Here is a 27,235-nt window from a genome sequence, read left to right as displayed (position 1 = left end):
GGGAGTATTTTCAAATTGACCGTTGTAAAAGAAATATGGATATTGAAATTGAAATATTGGTGCATACAAAATGTGCAATGCAGGAAAGGGGTCGGGCTAATTGACAAACTGCGGCCACTATATTTCATATAAATCATATATACCGTCTTCAAAAACATATGCATATAAAAATTAATTAAAAGCATCTCCTTATTTAATTAATACTTGCTTGTGGCAATACAGAGAATGTTGAACACCATTATAATTAAATGGTTTTATGGTTGTTTTATGCATGTATGTCTCTCTGATTAATTGCTTTCCCAGGATAACTTCTGAAGATAGTTGACAACACTCTTGTCTAATTGGAAAGCCTTAACTAGAACATCAGGATTAATGGGTGGATTTGACGCAAACAATGCGTTTGCAGTAGTGATAACACCAAGGTTTTGGCTTCTTAGATCTGCAAGGGCAACTGCAAGGAATGTTGAGTCCCCAAAATGAGAAATTATTAGCTACAGTGAGGTTTGGGTTCTTGCAGAACTTCCCGTTGACAAACACTGCATAAAAGAAACGTTATGCATATATCAAAACGGGAAATTAAGGATTTCAGAATAATGGCCTTTATATATAGGAAATACTAAAGCAGAAATTATAACTAAAAACAAGGTTATATGTACCAGTGGTTCATGGGCTTACGGAAACTATATGGGATATACGTATAACTTAGACCTTATTCCTAGATAGCTTGGGTTATTCATTTTGAATCATATGGTTTAAGGGCCTAAAACTTATTTGAGTTAATTGGGCTTAAGTTGTTACATATAAATAACCATGTTCGAACAGCCCAAGATAGGCATTCATTGTTTAATTAAAGTTTAATTCGCCCATCCTATTTAATTGAGTTGATTATATCAGCCAAGGCATTATAGAATGAGATAAGCTGATTATATATATCGGTTACTTGCCCATTACAAACCTATATGTACAGAAGAAATTAACACTATGTCAAGAAGTGGTATTCTGCCTATGTAATTAATCAGAGTTGTTATAAAAATTGGTAGGTGCTGTGTATGAAAATGTGATAAATTTGATGAAAAAAATAGGGAAAAAAAGAAAAAGACTTAAAATGATATGAAAGAAAGTAATTTAAAAAAGATTTTTAATTTTTAAATATTAATATAGAATTTATCTCAAATGAAGTATATATATGTATCTCAAATGAAGTATATATATGTATTAATATAGAATGGGCTGCTTGTTTCTGATTTCCATGTGGCATAATTGTATTCATGCTAGGTCATTACATTATTTATAGCTAGAACCAACATTTAGTAATCTCATGCCTCATAATGTAAAGATTAAGAGATATTAGTTAAATCTTTACGACTTAACAAATAAATATTGACTTAATCTTGGGAAAAAGTCCAAGTTATAAATTAAAATTCGCTTGCTTTTACTTAATCATCAGAACAGGGAACAGGTTATAGTTAAAACTTGGGAAGTTGTTGAAATTAGAAGGATGCACCTAAGCCATCCGATTAAGCCATGCAAGTGCAGAAATTTCTTACATATATATATGTATGTGAAATTAATGAAGCGATCATGAACAATTTACGCTACGCGAAATGTCCTCTTTTTTATTACTAGAATCATCCACAATCCCACTTTTATTTTTTTAATTATAAGTAAAATTTTTTATTAAAGATATGAAAATTAGGAAAAACTTAATATGATTATCGCCAATTAAACCAAGTTAATAGGCCTCTTTAATATACTCAATTTAAACAAAAGTATTCTAAGTATAAAAAAAAAAAAAGAAAAAAGAATCTAAAGGATACGGTATAAAACTAAGCCAAACAAGATAAACTAAGCTAATTGGCACAAATCTACAAAGCCCGCTTGCCCATGAACTCGCAAAACATAACGTGTGTGATAAATATATGTACAGAGAATTCTGTCCCTTTGTATGTAGAGAAAGTCATTCAAATTTATTTATTTTTATTCTATATATGTATATATAAAACAGACTCCATATCACTAATAAAGTATAATATTTAGTTTATTCCAGACATATCATTCACTTAATAAATAATTTAAGTTCTTACTCTCCTAATGTAATGACTCAAGTTAGGAGCCGTTACTTGCGCTAGGGATCGTGTCAGTTTAAGGCTGCCGAAACCAGTAACAAGTCTAAAACCTATAAATGTACCGTTAACACTTGTACTATTATTACTTGAAAGTATAACAAACCATCACACTTTAGTCTCCTCATCTATACATAAACATCTTTAACATAAAAGTAGTTTACAATTTGAACCTCAGCATATATAAAACTCTAAAGCATAATGGTCTAACATGTATTGTGACGCCCCTTACCCGTCTACTGTATAGCCGAGCAAGAAGTACAACATTCGATGCCGGAGCACCCTATCTTGTTTTATCATATTTATTGTAAACTTTTGATGTCATTTAAAGGTAGTAATCCATGTGTAGAATTTTTTTTTTTTTTTTTTTTTTTATAACTTAATTCTGTGGAGACCCGAACAGAGCCTCCTTTATTTTATTAACATCTTGTGGGTTCCACTAATCACCTGTTAACATGTTCATATTCATTTCACACATTTTCATATCATATTTTCTTTTATCATTTCATTCACAATTATTTATAAGATCTTAAAAATATTATCTATTGCATTCATATAGAAATTCATAGATAATAAATTACAAGTTTACATTACAATCTCAAAATTTAATTATAAGTCCAAAATGAAATATATTATGACTAGACATAATGAACCAAAATACTAGTCTATACATGAGCCCTACCAAAATACAAAAGACTGGTGAGGTAACTCTGGTCGGTGGCAGATCTGGTCAGAGCTCTGTCAGAGCACTACTAGTGCTGCTGCTGCTGCGGCTGCTGGGACTGATCTCCAGTACCTACGCGATGGAAAACCAACGTGCTAAGTATAACACTTAGTGGTGCATAATTTATAATAACAATAATTTAACAATTGAAATAATAATTGCAATTTGTAATTTTTGGGTCTTTTATATTTTTATTACACTTTGGAAATAATTAAAATTATTAGGATCTTTTCTGTTTACTTATTGTATATTCAGTATTAATTAATCATTATTAATGCCCAAGAAACTTATAACAAATTATAAAAGCTGGATGCATGGATGTATACTAGTTAGACAGCCATATGCCTATCCAGTATACGTCTATCAGACACGAGGCCAGCTGTCGGGCACGAGACCCGCTGTCAGGCTTGTAAAGCCAAAAATAAAGTAGGCACAATGGCCAGTAAGTAGGTATATAGCTTGTAGAACAATCATACCAGACATATATTATCAGTTCATGATTTTCTCGGTAGGCAGTACTGCTATCTGTAGTCCCTAATTGGTATATCAATTTATCTAAACTAAATAAATAAGTCTAGGTATACTATGGGTAATTAAACATTTTTAATTATTTTAGTACTATTCACTATTACTATTTTCTGGTACTGTTCAGTGGTACCATTAATTTCATATTAATAGGACATTAGTCCCAATTTACATATTCATATCATTTTTAATATTTAATTAGCCTTATGAGTATTTTAATTACCATGTATAGTATTTTTCCCATGAACCTTTCTTTAGGTTCTTTTGATGTATTATCTTTATCTAAGAATTTGGTTAGGTTAGGATGTCTATTTGATCACACTTCCTTCATAACACTTGCTCCTCTATATTTAAACTTAAATTTCAGTTTTTGAATCACTCAATTTGGGGTTATAGAACTCAAGTTATGATTAAAATACCATAACTGGTCCATTTGCCTCTAAGCTGTCCAAAATTGGCAATTCCTGGTCAATAAACTTTGACTAATCATTTGATCATTTTATGTTCATTTTTAGACTTAGGTTCCTTCACAAGATATGTTCCTCTATGTCTCAGAGACTTCCAGGTACAATTTCATAATTTTTCAAGTTTGGTATAGAGAGTTATGGTCAATGTATTGACCTAGACTCTTAATCCTATAAAGGCAATAGTCAAACCTCAAGGCAGTATATTTGACCCTCTTTTTAGGGTCTTTACACTTAAAATTTGGCAAAGGTGTCTAAATCAATGTTGTAGCCCTAAGTATCATGTTTTCATATCATATTGACACATCTTAAATGGAATTTCCTAGTGGGAGTTATGGCGAAACGAACACATAGATATCAAATGGCATTATGGGTTTAATTTAACATTTCCATATTTCAATTCCTAACTTTGGCTAATATTTAGGATCCAATGGTTTCTGGAGCTTGGTCAAAACATAAAAATTGTTGAGCTACGCCTTATAAAACTTTTAGCACTAGTTTCACTCAATTTGCAACTTTGGAGACCAAGCATATTTTTATGTTTTGGCATTTTTTCCAAAACTGGTCAAGCATACCAAAGGAACAGTGTTTTGGTCAATTTCTGGGTTGGCAGTTTTAGTGACCCAACTTGTGCTAACAATTTGACCTGGTTAAAGGCAAAACTGGGTCAAGTGGTCTTCATGAAAAGTGTAGCCCTATGTTTAAGCTTTCCATTGATGTAAATTTTAAGTCATTTGGACCAGTATAGAGAGAGTTATGACCAAATGAACACGTGCTGTTCATTTGGTCATTTTCTGGGTTTCAGTGTTTGGTCATCCGGGTTTGGGCAGAGAATTGGTCATGATTTTGATAAAATTTGGGCAGGGTTCCTTCTTGAAAAATGAAGGTTTGGATGCCCCAAAACACCTACAATTGGCCTCATACCAATTGGGTCAACCCAATGGGAGATATGGCAATAAAAAGCTACTGGATTCAATAACAACACAACCTGCAGAAAATTCACACGCCCAATTTCAATCTCCTCCTTCTTCCAAACTCCAAATAAGCATATATGGCACTTCTATAAGCATCAATCTCAACTCAATTAGTCAAATTCATGCATTTACACAAGATTCTCAATCATTTACACAAACCCTAGTTTATAAAGTTTCAAATTTACACAAACCCTACACAATCAACTCCCAACATTCAACTCATCACACATTCTCATGAAACCATTTTTTCATTACTTAAAGGCAGCAAACTTCAAGTTCCATGGCTGCCAAAAATCAAGGGTTCTTTCTTTCAAATTTTCTTTTCAATTTCATACAAATTTTCACTTGATTTAGCATGATATTCATGCTTTAAGAGGAGATTAAAAGTTTAAAGCACTAAACTTTTTGGGTGTCTTGTTAAACTTCAATTTTCTTATTTCTTTTTGGTATCTATAGCTTCCTTAGGGTGTGGGGAGTATTTTTTGTAAAGTGGGCTATGAGTTTTGGGTAGATTAAGCTTAAGAAATCAAGCTTGGAAGCTTGATAACAATGGAGGAAAATGGGAGCAAAGGTGCCAGCCAAGAAAGAGAAGAGGGAGGGAGGAAGAAGATGGAAGTGGTTGGGTTTTGTCTTGTAATGTCTTATATATTTTTATTTTTGTACTTTAATTAATTTTTTTTTTAAATTTCCATAAGCTTTTCTTTTCTTTTCTTTTCTTTTCTCATTTTTCCTAATTTATATTCATAAATTTAATTTATGTTAATTATTTTATTATCTAAATTTTAATTTTGACATTTAGGTCAAAATTCACCTCTGGGAGTGAAAGGACCAAAATGCCATTCATAATACATATCTTGTCATTTTTATTATTTTTTTACTAATTTATAATTTCTCTAAATTTTAAATTTATTTTTCTCTAATTTTTTCCTATATTTTCTTAACATTAATTTATTTCTTCAATTTATGCCTTCTCACTATAGTTTAGGTGTAGTTTCAGGCATTCTGACTATCCGAACAGAAATTAGTTATCGGAATAGTAAAATATATAGACTATCTATGGTGAGGGCATTACATTTCTTCCCCTCTAATAGAAATTTCGTCCTTGAAATTTACCTGATGTGAAGAGCTGAGGGAACTACTGCCTCATCATCTCCTCGCTCTCCCATATCTCTTCTTCTGTGTTGTGGTGTCTCCACAAGACTTTTGTTACACTCATTTCATATAGGCATTTTATGGTAGTTTTGCATCCATTTTGCCCTTATATTTTAGTATATTTTATATTTTTAGCTTTATTTTAGCTTATTTGTTAACTTTAGATACTTTATATTTGATTTTTATAATTTTGTTGTTTTTGATAGGTTTTTGTGGCAAATTAAAGATCAATGAGTGCATTAGGAAGTAATTTAAAGAAATTTAGAGTTCTTTAAGCATGGAGGAAAGTTGAAGAAATCAAGCCTTGAAAGAGCAAGTTAGCCGAAATTTGCTTGAGACTTTGCTTATGATGTTGCTTAGGGTATGTCATATAAGCTTAACCTTAAGCCTGCTCAAGCTGAAAGTCAAGCATGGCTTAAATCCTACATATTCAAGCTTTTACTCCAAAACCTACTGAGAATTGCTTAAGATCCTGCATAGGGTAAGCGGCAGTGCCTAAGGTCAAGCTGAAAGTCAAGGTAAAAGTCAAACATGAGCAGAAAAGTCCATTTTACTCCAAGTCTGCCGAGATTTGCTGAGGTTCTGCTTAACCCTAAGTAGACAATGCAACCACAGGCTGAAATTTGCTGAAGAAGCTGCTTATGGTAAGCAGTACCCTAAGCAAACTGCCCAAAACGTGAATAACTTTGCTGACTTGGATATTTCTACACCAAATTTCCTATCCACTCCTTAGCTCTTATTCACTGTTAGGGCAACTTTTTGGGACCATATAAAATCATCATTTTCTAGTTTTTGCCACAAGAGGAAACAGGAAGAAACAAAGAAAAGAAAAAAAATTATAAATAGAGAGAGGAGGAGGATTCCATTTTTCTGAGGGAGGAGCTACTGCAACTATCTTTGGGAGCTTTAGAAATTAGAGTTTTGGGTTCTTCTGCCTGAGTTTTTTTATTTTTAGTTCTCTTATCATGTTTTTCTTTACTTTTCCATCAATCTTTCTTGTAAATACCAATATGAGTGAGTAAACTCTTTGGATTTCAGAGTTGGGGAAATATGTTTTAGATTAATTTGTGGATTTGTACTGGTTATTTCCATATTTTATATAAATATAAGTTTTGATTCCTTCCTTGTGTGCTTGATTTACTTGCCTAATGTTGGTACCCATTGGGTATTGTGTTAATCTTTGATTGAAGGACCGAAAGGTGAAAGTCATTGATAGATAATCAAGAATTGGAACTTAAAATTACCTAGATTTAGAAATAAACTAGGATTTTAAGAGGAATTAATGATTGCTTACAAAACTTAATGGGTTATAAAGTAATCAAATAACATACGAAAGTAGGTTTGGTTATTTTAGAACACACTTTGATTTGCTTGAAAAAGATATCAAAGGAATTTAGAATCAATCACCTTCAAACTCTATTTTTCCCTAAAAATTTTATTGAGAAAATGCCACCCCCGACATCTGTGAAAGGAGTGAGGAGTTTCCTGGGCCATGTTGTATTTTACAGGAGATTCATCAAGGATTTTTCTAAGATTTCTAAACCTCTTACCAATTTATTGAGTAAAGATGTGGAATTTCATTTTGATACTGATTGTATGAATGCTTTTTGCAGGATAAAGGAAGCTTTGATATATGCTCCTATTATGCAGCCACCTGATTGGTCATTACCTTTTGAGTTGATGTGCGATGCTAGCGATTATGCCATTGGGGCTGTTTTGGGACAAAGGAAAGATAAGAAGGTTTATACAATATATTATGCAAGTAGGACCTTAGATGATGCTCAAATAAATTACTCTACTACAGAGAAAGAGTTTTTGGCAGTGGTATTTATAGTAGATAAATTCAGGTCCTATCTTGTGGGGTCTAAGGTAATAGTGTACACAGACCATGTAGCTATCAAGTATCTCCTTCAGAAAAAAGAGGCCAAACCTAGGTTGATAAGGTGGGTACTGCTCCTTCAAGAGTTTGACTTGGAAATTAAGGACAAGAAAGGAGTAGAAAATGTAGTAGCAAATCATATGTCTAGATTGAGGCAAGAACAAGGAGATAATTTGGGGAGAGAGCTTCCAATAGATGACTATTTTCCTAATGAGCAGCTGTTGGTAATCATGAGTGCAAAAATCCCTTGGTATGCAGATTTCATGAACTATTTGGTGTGTGGAATCCTTCCACCTGATCTAACATGGCAGCAAAATAAGAAATTTCTTTTTGATGTGAGGGATTACGATTGGGAAGAACCATATTTGTTTAAGAGATGTGGAGATGGGTTGATTAGAAGATGTTTAGCTGATGTGGAGATAAGGAATGTCATTAAAGATTGCCATTCTTCACTTTATGGGAATCATATGAGTGTTACAAAGACTACAAAAAAAGTTTTTCAAGCAGGGTTCTTTTGGCCACATATGTTTAGAGATGTGAGAAAGTTTGTAAATGCATGTGATAGGTGTCAAAGGATGGGAAATATCTCAAAAAGAGATGAAATGCCCCTCCAAAACATATTGGAAGTGGAACTATTTGATGTGTGGGGCATTGATTTTATGGGACCCTTTCCATCATCCTTTGGACACAATTACATTTTAGTTGGGGTAGATTATGTGAGCAAATGGGTTGAAGCTATACCATCTCCAACTAATGATGTTAGAGTTATGATCAAATTCCTTGAGAAGTTCAATTTTACAAGATTTGGAACTCTACATGCCATTATAAGTGATGGAGGTTCTCATTTTTGTAACCATCAATTTGAGAGATTATTACAAAAATATGGAGTAAAGCATAAGGTTGCAACACCCTACCATCCACAAACTAGCGGTCAAGTGGAAATCTCAAATAGAGAGTTGAAAAGAATTCTTGAGAAAACAATGAATAGTTCAAGGAAAGATTGGTCACTAAAGTTAGATGATGCTCTTTGGGCCTATAGGACAACTTTTAAAATTCCCATTGGCACCACCCCTTTTAGATTGGTTTATGGGAAAGCTTGTCATTTACCTTTAGAGTTGGAGCATAGAGCATATTGGGCCATAAGGACACTGAATTTTGACTTAAAGATTGCAGGAGAAAAAAGAATGTTGCAATAAAATGAACTTGAGGAACTTAGATTGGATGCTTATGAAAATACCAAGCTTTACAAGGAAAGAACTAAGAGATGGCATGATAAGCATATTAGGAGGAAAGAATTTCAAGAAGGGGATGTTGTTCTCTTATATAATTCTAGGTTAAAGTTATTTCCCAAAAAATTGAAGTCAAGATGGTCAGGGCCTTACACTGTTACAAAGGTATATCCATATGGAGCTATGGAGATAGGGAATGAAACCTCAGGTACTTTCAAAGTTAATGGGCAGAGATTAAAACATTATATTGTTGGAGAGCCCACACAAAAGGTTGTAAAGGTTTCATGGCTTAGTTCCCCAACTGGGGATATTTAGGTGATTTGGAGTGGAAGGTCAAGCTTAAGACCTTAAACAAGCGCTTCTTGGGAGGCAACCCAAGCGTATCCTTTTATAGTTTACTAATTTTTCATTTCATTTCATTTTTAGTTTTTACCCTCATAAAACTCAAAAGCGACATTTGTTTATCTTTTGTAGGTCATTCATGAAGATTGGGCAAATTGACACTTGTAGCAAAAAGAAAGAATTGAAAGGGAGCAAGTATAAAGCAATTTCTGCACTTTATCCAGTCCCTAAAAATAGTAACACTTTTAAACTTGTGCTAAACTACTGATATTGAAATCTACTTGATAACACATGTCTGACTTTGTGTCTTTTGTATATTTTTGTGAAATGCAACTTAAGGGAGGATCAATTTTGATTTTTAGGACTGATGTGAGCTTTATTGGAATGCAAAATTAGTATTTGTTGAGTTTTACCTTTTAGTGTATACATAGTTTTTGTAGAATATTAGAATTTGCATGTTTTTGTTTGAGTTACTGTTCACGCTACTGTTCATGCTACTTAAGAGGTCAATTTTTATATCTTTTCTGCAACTTTTGAATGCTTGGAATTTGTCTCAAATGTTATGGAGAATGTGCTTTGGGTATAAGCTTAGGAATAAGACCATTTCATTAGGTTTGCAAAAGGTAATCACAATCCATGCCTAATTTGAGCTATTTGCCTTTCAATTCCCTTATGGTTGTATTATGTTTGATAAGTTTATGAGAGATGATGAGCTAAAATTCTTCAATTTTATGGTGTTTGTGTATTTGAGATTTGCTGAGGGTCATGATAGTATTCCATAGCATTTAGACTATTTTTGATAATTGAAGTCACAAATTTTTCCAGTGTAACACCCCTCACCCGTTTACAATGTAGCCGAGCAAGGCGTGCTACACGGCGTGCCGAAGCACCTAGTCTGTGATTATCTCATTTTCTGAACTCAAATTGATTTAAGAAGTCTTTTATGTAAAATTCATATCATAATAGTTTTATTTTCATAGTTTAATAAAATCAGTGTTTTAAAAAAAATGATAATAAAAATCCAGCAAGGTGCCGTCTGTATTTCAGACAAACTGCCCTTCTAAACCTGTTAAAAATAGTTCAATATGATAATCTCAACCTTCCAACTAATTTTTCAGTCTCAAAATTTCATAATTTCAAAATACAATCCATCATAATTTACATTCATCCAAATACTCCCCATAGGGGTTTAATATGTACAAATTATTACAAACCTTAAAGTTTTATGATATACATATTACATAACAAAATGTCAAAATACAACTGATAGTCATTATATAAGATCCTAAGTCCTACCATGTATGCAGTGTAGTGCAGATGACTCTGGACTCCTGTGCAGATCTGATGTCTCACCCGGTCATAGGTCTGCTGGGCTCCCCAACTGTGTCTCCAATACCTACGCGTAGCAAAAGCAACGCGCTAAGCAATTCTGCTTAATGGTGCAAATATAAAGAAATATACACTAAAATAAAATAATTGAATTGTTTATGAATTTATGACATCGATATTCTTTGCAGTTGCTGTTTCTACTTTTATTTGTTAACCTTTCATTTTTGCTAATTTTGGTGGTGCTGTATGTCAATAAATTGAAATTAGCTATTTGAATTTAATAATGTTTAAATTAACTGCCCGTGTAGCCTATACACTGACTAGACTGGATAAATGGATATACTGACACTGGGTAACTAGTACCTCGAGCCGTCACACCATCGATCACAAAGTGTCTCCTGGTGTGCAAACAGTGTGGCTAAAAAGCCATATAGTCAATCCAGCGATAAGCCAAGTATAATAACACAATCCGTATAGCCGTAGGCTATTAAAGTCACAGTGCTGCTTAATAAACCATAAAAACACAGTATGGCGTAAAGCCATTTACAGAACAGTTGTTAGAATCCTATTGGCATGCCAACCTATCCAAACTAGTCAGCTAGGCAAACTAGGGTAAATTACAAATTAATTGTTTAATTCTTCATTTTTTTAAGTTTACTAGTTATCATGTAATTCACAAGTTAATGTAAATGTTGACCTTTTTTGGTAAAATGGATAACTTGATTCTAGCATCAACATGTCACAATTTGTAATTCAATATGCTATCAATATAATGCAATTTACCCTTTTCACAAGTTGGCATTCATTGCCAAATTACTTCAAGCTTCATTGTATGTAAATGTCAAATTTTCAGTTTTAGTGTGCTAGATTGGTCTAGCTTAATGTCCTATTTCTCTTGATTTTTAGCTTCTAGTCAAAGAAGCAAAATTGTAGCACTATGTCTTATTGAATTTTTGGCACAAATTTCAGAACATTCTGAATTGTATAGACCAAGATATGGTCAATTTACTAAAGCTGGATAGAATGCATCTTTAATGCAAAATTTGGTCAATTTTAGGTCAAATTTAGTTCTGGCAGTTTTGGTACCTAAATTTGGGCAAGTAATTTGACTTGGTTCTGGCCATTTCTGGGCTTTAGTGTCTTCATAAGAATTGTAGCTCTATGTCTAAGATTCCCATGGTAAAAATTTCAGGTCATGTGGACCTGTTTTGAGTGAGTTATGGTTATCTTAGTGACTACTGTTCATATGGTCAAAAATCTGAGCATGCACTTACCAATTCCAGATTAAGTCATTTTTAAGGTCAGTTTCTAGGCAGAATTTTAGCAACATTTCTACATGAAAGTTGGCCTATTTTATGTCTAGTTTCACCTCCCATTGGCCTCATACCAATTGGGATCACCAATTGTCACTTATGGTTCAATTTACCTACTGCCTTCACAACACAAAATCTACACACAAAGAACACTTCCAAATGACACTTCTCCTCCTCCCAAAACTACAAATATACATTCATAACACTTATATACCATTCATCATATCTCAATCATGTCCATTTGGACAGAATATACAAGTGCTCCATGTACATTATACAACCCTAATTTGCAAAGTTAAATTCAACATAATATATACATGAAAACACTTGATTATAACATATACCTCCCAACCATTACTTCACATACACTGCCCTCAATTCATCTTCACCATAATTTATCAAGAAAATTCATGAAACTAAACACTAATTCATAAATTTAAAGGCTGCCAAAAGTGACAGTTTACCAAGATATACAAATTGTTTTCCAAACCTTCAAATTTAAGTACTCAATGTACATATACATGGAAACTAAATTGCTACAACTTTAAAATGACTAAATCAACATTATTTTCCATCCATTAGAGGTAAGAAAAACTCAAGCAACATAGGTTCTCATGGCTGCCAAAATTGAACAATACACCATTAGAATTATATAAAATGCACCAGGTAATGCCCAGGAAAGATGGTGGAGTCACAATGGTCTCACTTAAATACCACCTCCTTAGACAACATTTCCTAGACATGCACTTCATACAATCCTAATAGAATCAAACCATTGGTAAGTACCGTCTTCCCATAACACTACCACGGTACTAAGGATTTATGCCAAGAAGGCATAGATAGACAAGAGTCACCACCCGGGTAATAACTGGGACATATTCAGTGTTTCTTCCGAGGGTCATGGATGGCAACTTACTCCTTGCAGAGTTTCCACAACCATCATTACCATAGCCCAATGTCTAGGTTCGGATAGTGGGTACGTAAGGGGAAGGTGTTAGGCACCCCTTACGCCTGGTCTAACCTCATTAATTCGAGTGTCAGTCCTCTACTAATGTTTCTAGAAGTCTTGTTTATTATTCCTTTATTAAACTTTATCCTAAAAAAAATACAATTCTAATCCTACACACGCAAGTAATTCACAAAAGGGTTATTGTTTACACACAATTTTCATGCACAAGTAATTCCTATCTATGGGGTTGCTAATTATTTAAATGATATTTACCATATGACTAAAATTAATTTATTATTGAGAATTTAATTTACAAATAAATTCAATTTCAAATAACCCTATGTTTCTATTTAATCTAATTAATTAATTTTCACCAAGTTACCCTAAGGATAATTGAACTAAGTTAATTATGTACATGTGTAATTTATTCTAATATCACATAAGGCCCAAACAATCACAACCTAATAAAGATTTCTAACATGCAAATTTATTTTACAATTACAAAATATTAAATAAAATTTATTTACATGCCAATGTTAGTTTAATTTACAAATAAGATTAATTTTAATTTACAAAATATTTATTTAAATTAATTACATGCAAAAGTCAGTTAAATTAAAAACAAGGTTAATTTTAATTTACCAAATAAAAGTTCTATTATTACTACAATTTCATGCCAATGGTTATTCGATAAGTTTAGAGTTACTTACCTGTTGGTAAATGCAGTTGCCATTGGGGCAAGCTACCCTTAAAAAAGGGTCTTCTCTTCTAGTATGGCAATGATATCCCTGGCTTACTCCCGTTTAGCTCCATATAAGCTCCGCGCAAATGCCCTCTTTGGTACTTACCTTAGGGCTACTTACCAATTTTGTTTGTAAATAAAAAATAAAGAAAATAAAGAAAAATAATAAAAGTACGAGAGACAGAAACTAAACATGTGCAGGGTTGTGTATCTCCTCAAATTAAATATGATTACATGATCTATATGAACATATAAAATAAATTGAAGACAAAGAGCATAGAATTAAAATATTGTATGGCATAGATCTTGAAAAGAAAACAATAAAAACTGACATTCCAGAAATCTTGTATGAAAATCTTCTTGAAGAAAAGAAAAAAAAAAGGAAGAACTCAAAGAGTCTTGAATATCTCTAAATTTCTTATAGCTCTGAATTTTCTCTTCCCCTTTCCTCCCATCATCCCCTTCTTCCCTTCTCTAGTAGGGTATTTATAGGGTTTTGGGAGAGAGATGTGATAGGGTTTGGAGTCTTAGGATGATAAAGTTTAGATGACTTAAACAACTACAATTGCAGAATTCGAATAAGACTGGGATATGGGTGAGGTGTTTCAACCAATAGGAAGACAGAAAAAAATGGAAGGCACCAATAGGGAATGAGGAAGAGGTGTGGTAGGATTTGGAGTCTTAGGGTGATAAAGTTTAGATGACTTAAACAATTACGATTGCAGAATTCAAATAAGACTGGGATATGGGTGAGGTGTTTCAACCAATAGGAAGACAGGAAAAAATGGAAGGCACCAATAGGGAGTGAGGAAGAGAGTGGGGCCAAGGAGGAGAGAGATATTTTGTTATTTTAATTTTTAGAAAATAATTAAATGGGTCCTATTTAAAATTCATAATTAGGCTTTCTTAGGCCCATAGAGCCCAATTAAACTTAATTAGATCCATTTAAGAACTACCCATATTAAATTTAAACAAAATAAAATTTTATTTAAATTTAATTAAATTAATTTCCCCAAAACTTTATTATTATTTTTATTTTTTCAAGATCATGCCACGGAATTAATAATTCAGCTCCATGCCTCCAATTACATCTTACAGTCATATAATTTTTCATCATCGGGTTTCCCACAACCTCAATGCACATGTTCATCATAAAATAAGGGTCTACAGTTTGCCCCCCACTTTGGCAAAAGTTGAAATCAATGCGAAAGCATTGCTCAAGTTTCGTCAAAGTGAAACTCAAATTTCTAATAACTATGAAACATTGGCTATGAGGATCAAGTATATCTTGCTCGGTCGACATACTCTATGTTATGAGACTAGCTACGGTCTCATAACAGTAATAACTGTGTCATGTGAAAAATGAGTGTATCTTGCTCTGTCGATACACTCTGCGTCATGAGACTAGCTACGGTCTCATAACAGTGATAACTGTGTCATGTGAAAATTGAGTGCATCTTGCTCTGTCGATACACTCTGTGTCATGAGACTAGCTACGGTCTCATGACAATGGCAACTGTGTGATTTGAAATGTTGTGGATTCGTATTTAGGACCGCAGTCCTAAACTACCTACGTATCCCCCTCATTATCCTGAGGAAGAATCAGACCCACTCGTAGTTCGACACTTGAAACTGTGGTGATGCATGTTCTTCTACGCCTTACACACCTACAGGTGACATGTTGATGCGTGTTCTTCTACGCCTTACACAACTATGCCATATGCCCTAAACAACGTCTAAGGACTTACCAAAAAATATCTATCATGAAATGTTGTGGGTTCGTATTTAGGACCACGATCCTAAACTACCTACGTATCCCCATCGCTATCCTGAGGAAGAATCAGACCCCCTCGTAGTTCGACAATTGAAACTGTGGTGATGCATATTATTCTACGCCTTACACACCCACAGGTGACATGTTGATGCATGTTCTTCTATGCCTTACACAACTATGTCATGCGCCCTAAACAACATCTAAGGACTTATCAAAAAATATCTAATTCATGATTTGAAAAAAAAAAATTAGGATGACTGGGTCTCAAAATTCTCTCTGATTTTTATGCTTCCTGTATGCTACTTCCTATCATGGGCATGCTGATTTTGCTAGAGATTCTAAAAAAACTTAGTCCTTTGGGGGACCTATTTTTGCAAAAACTTTCTTATAACCTCAAAATTTTTAAGAAGAACTGTTCACCAAAAAAGACTTCCTCAAGGTCACAATACAATTTCCCTCTAATTTTTCTTTTTCTTCTCTCCCCCATGCTTCATTATTCTACAGCTATTTCAAAACTTTTTCTACCTTGGCTCCTTTATCTTCCATGAACTCAATTCTTTGTGCTCTAACTTTTGCCTGAAATGCTCTTTCGAGTTTTCATTTCAGCGAGCTTGCTCTAACTTTTGCCTAAGCGGCCCTTTCAGGTTTTCCACTTAGCGAGCTCTTTTTTTTCTTTTCAAGTTCTTTTTCATTTTCCCTCTCTTTTTTTTTTTTATTAGACAATCACCAGGATATTCATATCAAGCACCTATTCTAACATGCTCATAAGGCAATAGGTTAAATCAAAATAATGTAGTTCACTTACTTAATCTTTTGATGTATCCCTCAAGACACAAACATTCACAATCATAATTAAATAAAACCTATTCCTGATTAATGCAATAAAAACTTCTTTATTTATTCAGGTACACCATTACTCCCTCTTACATTTAGTTTTGCCAAATTTCTAACCTTTCAAAGTTATAAATAAGCTTTATAACCTGCCGAATGGCCTTTTCAGGTTTTCCATCCAGATCTTCTCTCATCTTTCCTTTTGCCTAGACTGCCTTTTGTAGCTTTTCAATCTAGCATTTTTCTTTTCTTTTCTTTTCTTTTTTTCTTTGACTCTTACTTTTGCCTAGACCGCCTTTTATAGGATTTCAGCCTAGCGGGCCTGTCTCACACAAAGTACCATTTAAGCCTGTCTAAATTGACTGGTTCTTGAAATTCATTCCCATCCAGGTCTGATATTCTTACAGTAGCAAGATCTTTTTAACTATGTGTGGACCATCCTAGTTTGGCTTAAACTTTCCTCTTGGATAAAAAAGGACGGGCCGAGCTTGTTTCAAAACCATGTCTCCCTCTTTGATCTTTCTTGGCTTCACCTTCCTCTGATAAGCCTACATATGATACAAGGCTCACATCCTCTTTTCATCAATCAAAACTAGTTCTTCATATCTCTTCTAGGCCCACTCATTTGCTAAGATCATAGCTTTTAGCATCACTCTTAAGGACCTGACTTCTTACTTAATGAATAGCATTGCTTTAGTTCCATACACTAAAGAGAATAGAGTTGGCCTCGTGGATGTCCTTGCAGTACTACGATAACCTTAAAGAACATAAAGGAGTTTTTTAGGCCAATCCTTCTATGTTTCGAACATTTTTTTTTTCAACTAGAACCTTTCCATTTATATGGAGACCACACATTCCTGCATGTACTTCTTTCATTATTTGCTCAGCCTATTTTTCTATCACACATAAGAGTTTGTAGAATTGCCCCCCAACTAAAGTAAATTGAGTGGCTAATCTATGAATTATTGCTCTATCTCTTTTATAGGCTTATTGAGAGTATTCTCTCACTTCCAGAGACCTCCTTATGTCTTCATATCATTTTCCTTCTCTCTCTAGGTCCACATGTGCTACTATTAATCCTTCATAGCATGAAATTTTACTCCTCATTAGGATAACTAGCTAAGTCAACTTTTGATCACTCTTTTCCTATAGGGACACCAGCGTGGCTTGGGAATCGGCCATCTGATTTTAAGCTCGAGGCATATGCTTCTTGGTACTTTGTTAACAAGGCTATAAATTTATCTCTTTCTTCTTGGGTTAAATCTTTAGCTAACTTAATGTCTTTAGGATTATTTGGTGTACCCAAATTAATAGAGATTGATTTTGATGCATTAATAGAAATAAATTCTAAGTGATTATGAATGCCATGCATATGCCTATTAGAATAAATATCAAACAAGTAAGCAAAAGGACTGGTCATGTTATTGATCTTTGCCTCAAAATCTTTATCAAGTACATCAGAATTGGAAACATCAGTATCACTACTGTGAGCATTACAAAAGACAGACTCAAACTTAGGGGTGTAGCTTTAGGTGGTTGGCTTTCCATGCAGTCCTTAGATTAATGGTGCTGATTTTCTACTTTAGCTCTTTCACATGTGGTAACCCTTAATTATATGTTCAGGTAATTGCCCCCTCTTTCAGGGACTTAAGAGGCTTTGGTTCTTCTTTCTCTTCAGTTGGCTCATAGCCCAAACCATAACTCGTCATCTGCCCCTTCATCTCAAGAAAAGTCACCAGGCCATCTATACTTTTTCCTAGGCCCATGCTAGAAAAAAACTTCATCCCTTTCTTCATAGTAGCCACTTTTAGATCCATCTAATTTTCATAGATCCTAATAACTTGAAAATCAGACACTAGTGGAACTGAACCATCTAGTTGTAATGCAACTATCTCCTCATCAGAATCAGTCCAGACATTCAAAGGACCCTCATCATAGCTAGAATTATCACAAATGCCAACAACCATTATAGACTGAGGTTCATTGGGCTTTTGGATGGGTTGGACAAAGTCAATAATTCTGTTAGGGTTATTTGGGATGATGGAGATCATGTAGAGACCTGGTGTAGGTGGAAATTTTAGCTAGGCATGGGGCTTTTAGGTTAATTTTCTAGGTCAATTATCCTTTTGGCATCAATTAGGTCTTAGATATCATACTTAAGTTGAAAGCATCAGTCGGTGTCATGACTGTGGGCTTGGTAGAACCAGAAACATTGGTTGATATCATAGCTAGGTGAGAGTGGATTTGGTAGTGGTCTGGGTGCTAAGAGCTATAGGAGGTCTTGAACTTTGGGACACTCCAAAACTTCCGATAAGGGTTGGTTGAATTGGAAAAAATCTCCTTGGGGTGTGAGACACAGTTTGAACCTCAATAATTTTAATGCCACTTAATTGGCCTACCTCGAGGCATCTTTCTAAAGTTGACCACAATTGTCTCTTCTAGCTCAAACATCTTGGTGTTCAATATTTCATCAAGCACGGCCATAGTTTCTTTTATCTTAAGTAGTGCAGGTGAAATCCTTACTAGTCTCTTCCCTTTCCTAACCCAAGTGACCTAATTGGAAGTCTCTTTAGTGTGTTTTGAGGCTATGTTTGCTAAAAAAAAAAAAAAAAGGATTTAAGGGTTAACCTAAGCATGCTATGTACATGAATGCAATGCATGAATGAACTATTTTTTTTCTTTTTTTTTTCTTTTTTTTTTTTGCCTTTACTTTTACAAAACCAAAACCAAACCATATCAATAGAACCAAAAATGAACCAAAACCATACCATATAAACTGAACTAAAATCAGACCAAAGACTGACTCAAAACCGAAAAAAAATCTCCAGAACTGAATCTTCGCCCACTTATACCTTCAACTCTCACGTGCAAGGTAATAAAAAAATTCTATCCTAGGCTATGGTACACTGGACACACCAATAGGGGGTGGTCCAGGACGATCCTTCCCTCACAAACAAAGGATTTATATCCTTAAAGTGTAACCATAAGTAAGCATCCTCTTGCTTAACACGGGTTTTGAAATGGACTTGGGCCTATACACACATTGGGTTTATGCATAGGCCTAGGTTCATCTCAACTATCACTAGAACTTATGGTTTAACAGTAAGGATACGAATCCAGCACAACAAAAATCTACAGGGTACCTAGGGTTGAAATCTATGGCTCATGGGCTTTATTGGGTAGGAAAAGGGTCACCCATGCGAGAGCTTGTCCATTAAGCACAATGGCCGGAGCTGTGGCTCTTTTATATACTCGAAGGAACGAGCATGGGGTGCTAACATTCACCAATTCGTCATAGCTCGAGTAGAACCATGGTCTCCTTGGCAAGTACTAATGAGGCTAAAAGGGTAAGGGTGATCCGTGTGATAGTGTAGTGCAATGCAAAAAGTTTAACAAAGGAATAATATTAGACTAATAGAAACATGTTGGAGTAACTATCCATTTAGTCCCCAGTGGAGTTGCCAAATTGTAGGGGTGGGGGGCCGTGAGGTGAAATATCATCCATTAGAATTATATAAAATGCACTAGGTAATGCCCAGGAAAGATGGTGGAGTCACAATGGTCTCACTTAAGTACCACTTCCTTAGACAACATTTCTTAGACATGCACTTCATACAATCCTAATAGAATCAAACCACTGGTAAGTACCGTCTTCCCATAACACTACCACGGTACTAAGGATTTATGCCACGAAGGCATAGATAGACAGGAGTCGCCACCCGGGTAATAACTGGGACATATTCAGTGTTTCTTCCGAGGGTCATGGATGGCAACTTACTCCTTGCAGAGTTTCCACAACCATCATTACCATAGCCCAATTGATGCATACATTTTGCATAGTCATTTAGGTCTAATTTTATAGCCATTTTATTCTATTATTAGTTATTTTTAGCTAATTTCATTAGTAAATTAGTTAGTTTTTCATAATTGTCGATTTTGGATTAATTTGTAATTTTTACTTTGTTTTGTAGGAAAAATGGTGTTTTTGAAGGACTGAAGAGAATTTTGCCATTGAGGAGTGTCTTCTACAGCCAAAGATGTCAAAAACAAGTTTTCAAGCTGAAATATGCATTGACCAAACTGTGCATAACTTGCCGCATAAGCTATGTAGATCTGCATAAGGAGAAAGATCACTGTTCCAGAACCAACCAAAATGTGCATAAGGAGACTGCATAGCTTATGCACATTCTCGCCTCCCTTATGCACCTTCACGGAATTGTGCATAACCTATCCACCAAGTCATGCAATTTCACATAAGTGACTCAGAACTGAAATCAGCGCATAAGGGACTGCATAACTTATGCAGTCCACTTATGCAGTCCCATAAAGAGTTCATTAATGAGCTGGCAGGAGATTCCCTCAAATAATTCCTCCTAGAACATACCATTTTAGGGCTCCATGTCAGAAAAATGCTATAAATAGTCTCATTATCCCATTTTAGAGGGGAGACAAGGAGCAGAAAAGGAAAGGAGAAGAGAGGCAGAATTTGAGGAGTCACTTTCACCTTCCACACCATTTTCAACCAAGATTTGCAGATTTCTTTCTTCCCTTACATTTTTCTACATTTGTAGTGTTTAATTTCTTACTTCTTATCTTAGATTAAAGCTTTATTTCCATTTAAACTCATCATATCTTGTAAGCATTATGGATAGTGAGTAGTTTACTTTTGATTCTGGAGTAAGGGTTGTAATATTTGAGATATTTTGTGGATTTTGATTGGGTAATCCATATTTTGTGGTCTTAATGAGTTTTATTCATTTCTTGTATGCTTAATGACATGCTTAGTGTAGGATCCCATTAAGTGATGTTCTTAATCCATGGTTGAAGCACCGAAAGGAGAAGACCTTGTGATAGATAATCAAGAAATTGGACTTAATTAACTTAGACCTAGAAATAGGCTAAGGATTAAGAGGATTCACAGATTAATTAAAGAACTTAATGGGTCTTAATTAATTCTAACTCCACGAAAGTAGGATTAGTTTGATTAAGGCACTCTTTGTCTCACTCGAAAGGGAATTCAAAGGATTTAAGAATTAATCTCCTTAAAACCCATAAGTTTCATAAAATTGGATAACCGATTTAAATCCCAAAATAGCTCGAATATGAAATCCCGAACTCCGGAATCGCCTTTTTACCATTGTTAATTTTCAATTGAATTTAATTGATTGCCATTTTCAATATTGCCATATTTGAACTTGCCTATTTCAATTTGATGCAATTTTAGTTTAATGCAATACATTGTTAAATAGAATATTGATTTTGCACATATAGATTTTACGCTCCATTACTCATCAATTCACTTCTTTAATTTCATAGATACTTCGATTTAGTCAACTTTTATATCAAAAATTCAATCATTAACACGACTCCTCGTGGGATCGATATTTTTCTATACTACTTGTACGACCCGTGCACTTGCGGTAGGGACGCATCAAGTTTTTGGCGCCGTTGCCGGGGAGTTGTTTGTTTAATATTGAATTTTTGATTATTTTAGTTGTTTATAGTTTTATCTTTGTTATCTTTTCATTTTGTGTTTGTTTGTTCTTTTTTAGGTACTTTTAATCTTTTATGAGAAGAGCTAGAAGCTCAAGTAACACATCCTTATTGTTCAATCCTGAAATTGAAAAGTTTTGTAAAGCCAACAAGAAAGAAACCAGAAAAAGGAAGGAAGCTTTGAGAGAGATTGAAATTGAAGCAGACATGGCTGATGAAAGAATTAGAATTGGTGTTGGTAATGCTGGAAATGGTCAAAACAATGAAAATGAAGCCCACGGAGAAGAAGTTGTTAATGCAAACGTGCCTAGGGGAAGTATGATGGATCATGCTTTTCCACGTTTTGATGACTTGAGAGAGAGCATAGCAAGACTAAGGATTGATGCAAATAGTTACAAGATGGATTTTGGAGTTCTTCAAATGATTTAAAATTCTCAATTTGGAGGTCATCCTTCTGAAAATCCACACACACACTTGAAGAAGTTTGCTATGATTTGCGACATGCAAAAACAACCTGGAGTGTCTGATGATGCAGCAAGATTGAAGCTATTCCCATTCTCTTTGAAAGATAGAGCATTGGATTGGCTTGATTCTTTACCTCACAACTCCATTACAAATTGGGAGCAACTCACTGATGCATTTCTTGCACAATATTTTCCACCTGGAAAAACTCAAGAGCTGAGGAATCAAATGACAGCTTTCAGACCAAGAGAAGATGAAACTCTCTATGAGTCATGGATGAGATGGAAGGAATTAGAGAGATTATGCCCACATCATGCCATTCCGAAATGGATGATAAACCAGAATTTTTACACAAATGTCACTCCTGTAATTAGAGGGATTATTGATGCTCAAACAGGAGGAGAATTTATTATAAAGCATGAAGATGAAGCTTATGAGCTATTGGAGAAAATTGCAAAGAATACTCATCTTTGGAGTAGTCCAAGAGGACCAGCTCCAACTCAAAAGAGGCAAGCTGCTGGAATGTATGATCTTGACCCATTCAACATGATTAATGCAAAGTTTGATGCACTTACAAATGTCCTTGCTAAGAAGATGGAAGACTTGAGTATGTTGGTTAGTTCAACATCATCAGCTGGAAGTTCACAACAAGTGGCCTATGCAGAAGAAACTACCAGCTGTGGAGTAGATTATGGAGAACAAGCAGCATATGTTGGTAATTATGGAAACAAGCAAATGGGGAATCCTTACTCTCAAACTTACAATCCAAATTGGAGGAATCATCCCAACTTTTCATGGGGAAATCAGCAAAGTCAAGTTCAAAATCAGAATTTTCAACCACAACAGCAAAGTCAAGTTCCATATCAGCAAAATAGGCAACCATTGCCTAATTTTCAGCAGAAAAACATGAACCCTCCACCAAAACAGCAAGAACGAAATTCCACCACTGAAGCTTTATTGCAACAGATTCTTGCCAACCAAAACAAGCATGATGAGGAGATGAGAGAGATGAAAGCAAGGCTGGAACAGATGCAGACACATAACAGAATGCTGGAAAACCAGATTGCACAACAAGCATCCTCCTCAAGTGCCAAATCTTTTGGAAAGCTTCCAAGTCAACCAGAAAATCCAAGAGAGCAGTGTCAAGCTATTACTTTAAGAAGTGGAAAAGTTATAAATGATGAGAAGAGTGAAAATGATGAGAAGAGAGAAAATGAGAAAAATACTGATGAGAGTGAAAAACAAGAGAGTGCAGAAAAATGTAAAGAGGAAATTGAAGAGAAGGAAGAGAAATATATACCTCCTGAACCCTACAAGCCACAACTTCCCTTTCCACAAAGATTTCACAAAGCCAAGCTTGATAGGCAATTTGGGAAGTTCTTAGAGGTTTTGAAGAAACTTTACATAAATGTGCCTTTTGTTGATGCTCTTTCACAAATGCCCTCTTATGCAAAATTCTTGAAAGAAATTCTCTCAAACAAGAGGAAACTTGAAGATGATGAAACTGTAGCTTTGACTGAAGAATGTAGTGCTATCCTCCAAAGGAAACTTCCTCCAAAGCTCAAGGATCCAGGGAGTTTTTCAATTCCATGCCACATTGGGGAATCATGTTCTACAAAAGCTTTATGTGATTTAGGGGCTAGTGTTAGCCTTATGCCCCTTTCCATTTATGAGAAGCTCAACATGGGAGATCTTAAACCAACCCACATTTCTCTTCAGTTAGCTGACAGGTCAATTAAGTATCCTGAAGGGATTTTGGAGAATGTGCCTCTGAAGGTTGGGAAGTTCTACATACCTATTGACTTTGTCATCTTGGACATGGAGGAAGATTTTAATATTCCAATTATCTTGGGAAGGCCTTTTCAGCTACAGGAGCATTGATTGATGTCAAGGGAGAAAAATTAACTCTTAGGGTTGGTGAAGAGCAATTGGTTTTCAATATTAATAACACTATGAAAAAGCATCATTCTGAAGCTGATACTTGCTTGAGAGTTGATATCATTGATGAGCTGGTTGAAGAACACTTCAGAAAGAAATATCCAGAAGATCCACTTGAAAATTGTTTGGTTCATGGAGGAGGCATAGACTATGACAACCCTCATGTAGCTGCAAATGCTCAACACTTAGAGGGTAGTCCACCATTCATTTCTGCTCCAGTTTTTCAACTTACACAAAAGGAAAAAGTTGAATTTAAGCAACCATCATTCAAGGAAGAAGATGCACCTAAGGTAGAACTTAAGCAACTTCCTTCTCAGCTCAGGTATGAATTTCTTGGCACTAATAACACTTATCCAGTAATTGTAAATGCAAACTTGAGTACCTTAGAGGCTGATAAGTTGTTAAGAGTGTTGAGACAATTTAGGAAAGTCTTAGGATACACCATAGATGACATTAAGGGAATAAGCCCACACTTTTGCATGCATAGAATCATCTTGGAAGAAAATTGTAACCCATCTATCGAATATCAGAGGAGGTTGAACCCAAATATGAAAGAAGTTGTCAAAAAGGAAATTTTGAAGTTGCTTGATGCAGGGATCATATATCCCATCTCAGACAGTACTTGGGTGAGCCCAGTACATGTTGTCCCAAAAAAGGGTGGAATGACAGTGGTCAAAAATGAAAATAATGAATTAATTCCCATTAGAACGGTGACTAGTTGGCGAATGTGCATAGATTACAGAAAATTAAATGTTGCCACTAGAAAAGATCATTTTCCACTTCCCTTCATTGATCAGATGTTGGAAAGACTAGCTAGGCATTCTTACTTTTGCTATTTAGATGGATATTCAGGTTTTTTTCAAATCCCTATCCATCCAAATGATCAAGAGAAAACCACTTTTACTTGTCCATATGGAACCTTTGCTTATAGGAGGATGCCATTTGGGTTGTGTAATGCACCGGCCACTTTTCAAAGGTGCATGATGGCAATCTTCTCAGATTTCATCGAAGACATAATGGAGGTTTTTATGGACGATTTTTCTGTTTATGGATCTTCATTTGATATATGCTTGGCTAACCTTTCTAAAGTTTTGCAATGATGTGCGAATCTCGACCTTGTGTTAAACTGGGAAAAGTGTCATTTCATGGTTCAGGAAGGGATAGTGCTTGGACATTTGATGTCTAACAGAGGAATAGAGGTTGATAAAGCCAAAGTCGAAGTGATAGAGAAGATGGCTCCTCCTACCAATGTCAAGGGAATTCGAAGTTTCCTAGGACACGTCGGGTTCTACAGATGCTTTATCAAGGATTTTTCTAAAATAACTAAACCTTTATCTAATTTGTTAAGTAATGACACACCATTTGTATTTGACCAAGAGTGTTTGGATGCCTTTTGCAGGTTGAAGCAAGCTCTTATCACTGCACCTATCATGCAACCACCTGATTGGAGCCTACCTTTTGAAATTATGTGTGATGCTAGCAACTATGCAATTGGGGTTGTTTTTGGTCAAAGAAAGGACAAAAAGGCTTATGCTATTTATTATGCTAGTAGAACACTGGATGAGGCTCAAACAAATTATGCAACAACTGAAAAAAAAATTTTGGCAATTGTCTTTGCATTGGAAAAGTTCAGACCTTACATTATTGACTCAAAGGTGGTTATATTTTCAGATCATGCAGCCATCAGGTATTTGCTCCGTAAAAAGGAGGCCAAACCTAGGCTCATTAGGTGGATTCTGATGTTAAAAGAATTTGATTTGGAGATTAGAGATAAGAAGGGAGCTGAAAATGTAGTTGCTGATAACCTTAGTAGGCTGAAATTGGATGATGAAGAATTGGATGAAATCCCTATTGATGAGTTTTTCTTGGATGAACAACTTTTCTCTCTTGTTGCTAAACTACCTTGGTATGCAGACTTTGTGAATTATCTATCTTGTGGAGTTTTACCTCTAGGTATGACATGGCAACAAAAGAAAAAGTTTTTGCATGAGGTAAAATTTTATAGGTGGGATGACCCTTTACTCTTTAGGAGATGTTGTGATGGTCTAATTAGAAGATGTATTCCTGAAGAGGAGGTACAGAGTATTATGCATCATTGCCATGCTTCTGATTATGGAGGACATTTTGGAATCTCTAAAACAGCTAGTAAAATTTTGCAAGCTAATTTCTTTTGGCCAAATCTTTTTAAGGATGTGAGGAAATTTGTGTTGGATTGTGATAAATGTCAAAGGAGTGAAAATTTGTCAAAAAGAGATCAAATGCCCCTAAATAATATTCTTGAAGTGGAATTATTTGATGTTTGGGGAATAGATTTTATGGGGCCATTCCCTCCTTCATATGGTAATAGATACATCTTAGTTGGGGTTGACTATGTGTCAAAGTGGGTGGAAGCTATTGCAACTCCAACTAATGATGCTAGAGTGGTAGTGAAATTTTTGAAGAAATTTGTCTTGAGCAGATTTGGAGCTCCTAGAGCTATAATTAGTGATGGGGGTTCCCATTTTTGTAATAAGCAATTTGAGAGCCTAATGAGGAAGTATGGTGTAGTGCACAAGATAGCTACCCCATACCACCCTCAAACTTCAGGACAATTTGAAATTTCTAACAGAGAGCTCAAGCATATTTTGGAGAAAACAGTGAACAATTCTTGGAAAGATTGGTCTATCAAATTAGATGATGCTTTATGGGCATATAGGACTGCCTACAAAACCCCTATAGGAACTACTCCCTTTAGGTTGGTGTATGGTAAGTCTTGTCATTTACCTGTGGAGCTAGAACATAGAGCATATTGGGCCATTCAAACCTTGAATTTTGATCTTAAGCAAGCTGGTGAGAAAAGGTTGTTACAACTTAATGAGCTTGAGGAATTGAGGATGGATGCTTATGAAAGTGCCCGTATTTACAAAGAAAGAACTAAAGTTTGGCATGATAAACATCTGAGGAAAAAAGAATTCAAAGAAGGTGATTTAGTTTTGTTGTTCAACTCAAGATT

The 27,235-nt window shown here is 34.9% G+C and overlaps 1 non-coding gene and 1 pseudogene across 1 annotated transcript; both read right to left on the bottom strand.

Moving 5' to 3' along the window:
* Window positions 1-287: 287 nt before the first annotated feature.
* LOC131180040 (germin-like protein subfamily 1 member 14) overlaps window positions 288-27,235 on the bottom strand; it is a 75,669-nt pseudogene continuing 48,721 nt past the window's right edge.
* LOC131180395 (small nucleolar RNA R71) lies at window positions 22,519-22,625 on the bottom strand. The gene has a single exon (XR_009149171.1). It is a non-coding gene; the product is annotated as a small nucleolar RNA R71 (small nucleolar RNA).

Source organism: Hevea brasiliensis, chromosome 5 (genome assembly GCF_030052815.1).
Source record: "Hevea brasiliensis isolate MT/VB/25A 57/8 chromosome 5, ASM3005281v1, whole genome shotgun sequence".
Taxonomy (NCBI): Eukaryota; Viridiplantae; Streptophyta; class Magnoliopsida; order Malpighiales; family Euphorbiaceae; genus Hevea; species Hevea brasiliensis.
This window is presented reverse-complemented; position numbering and strand designations above follow the sequence as displayed.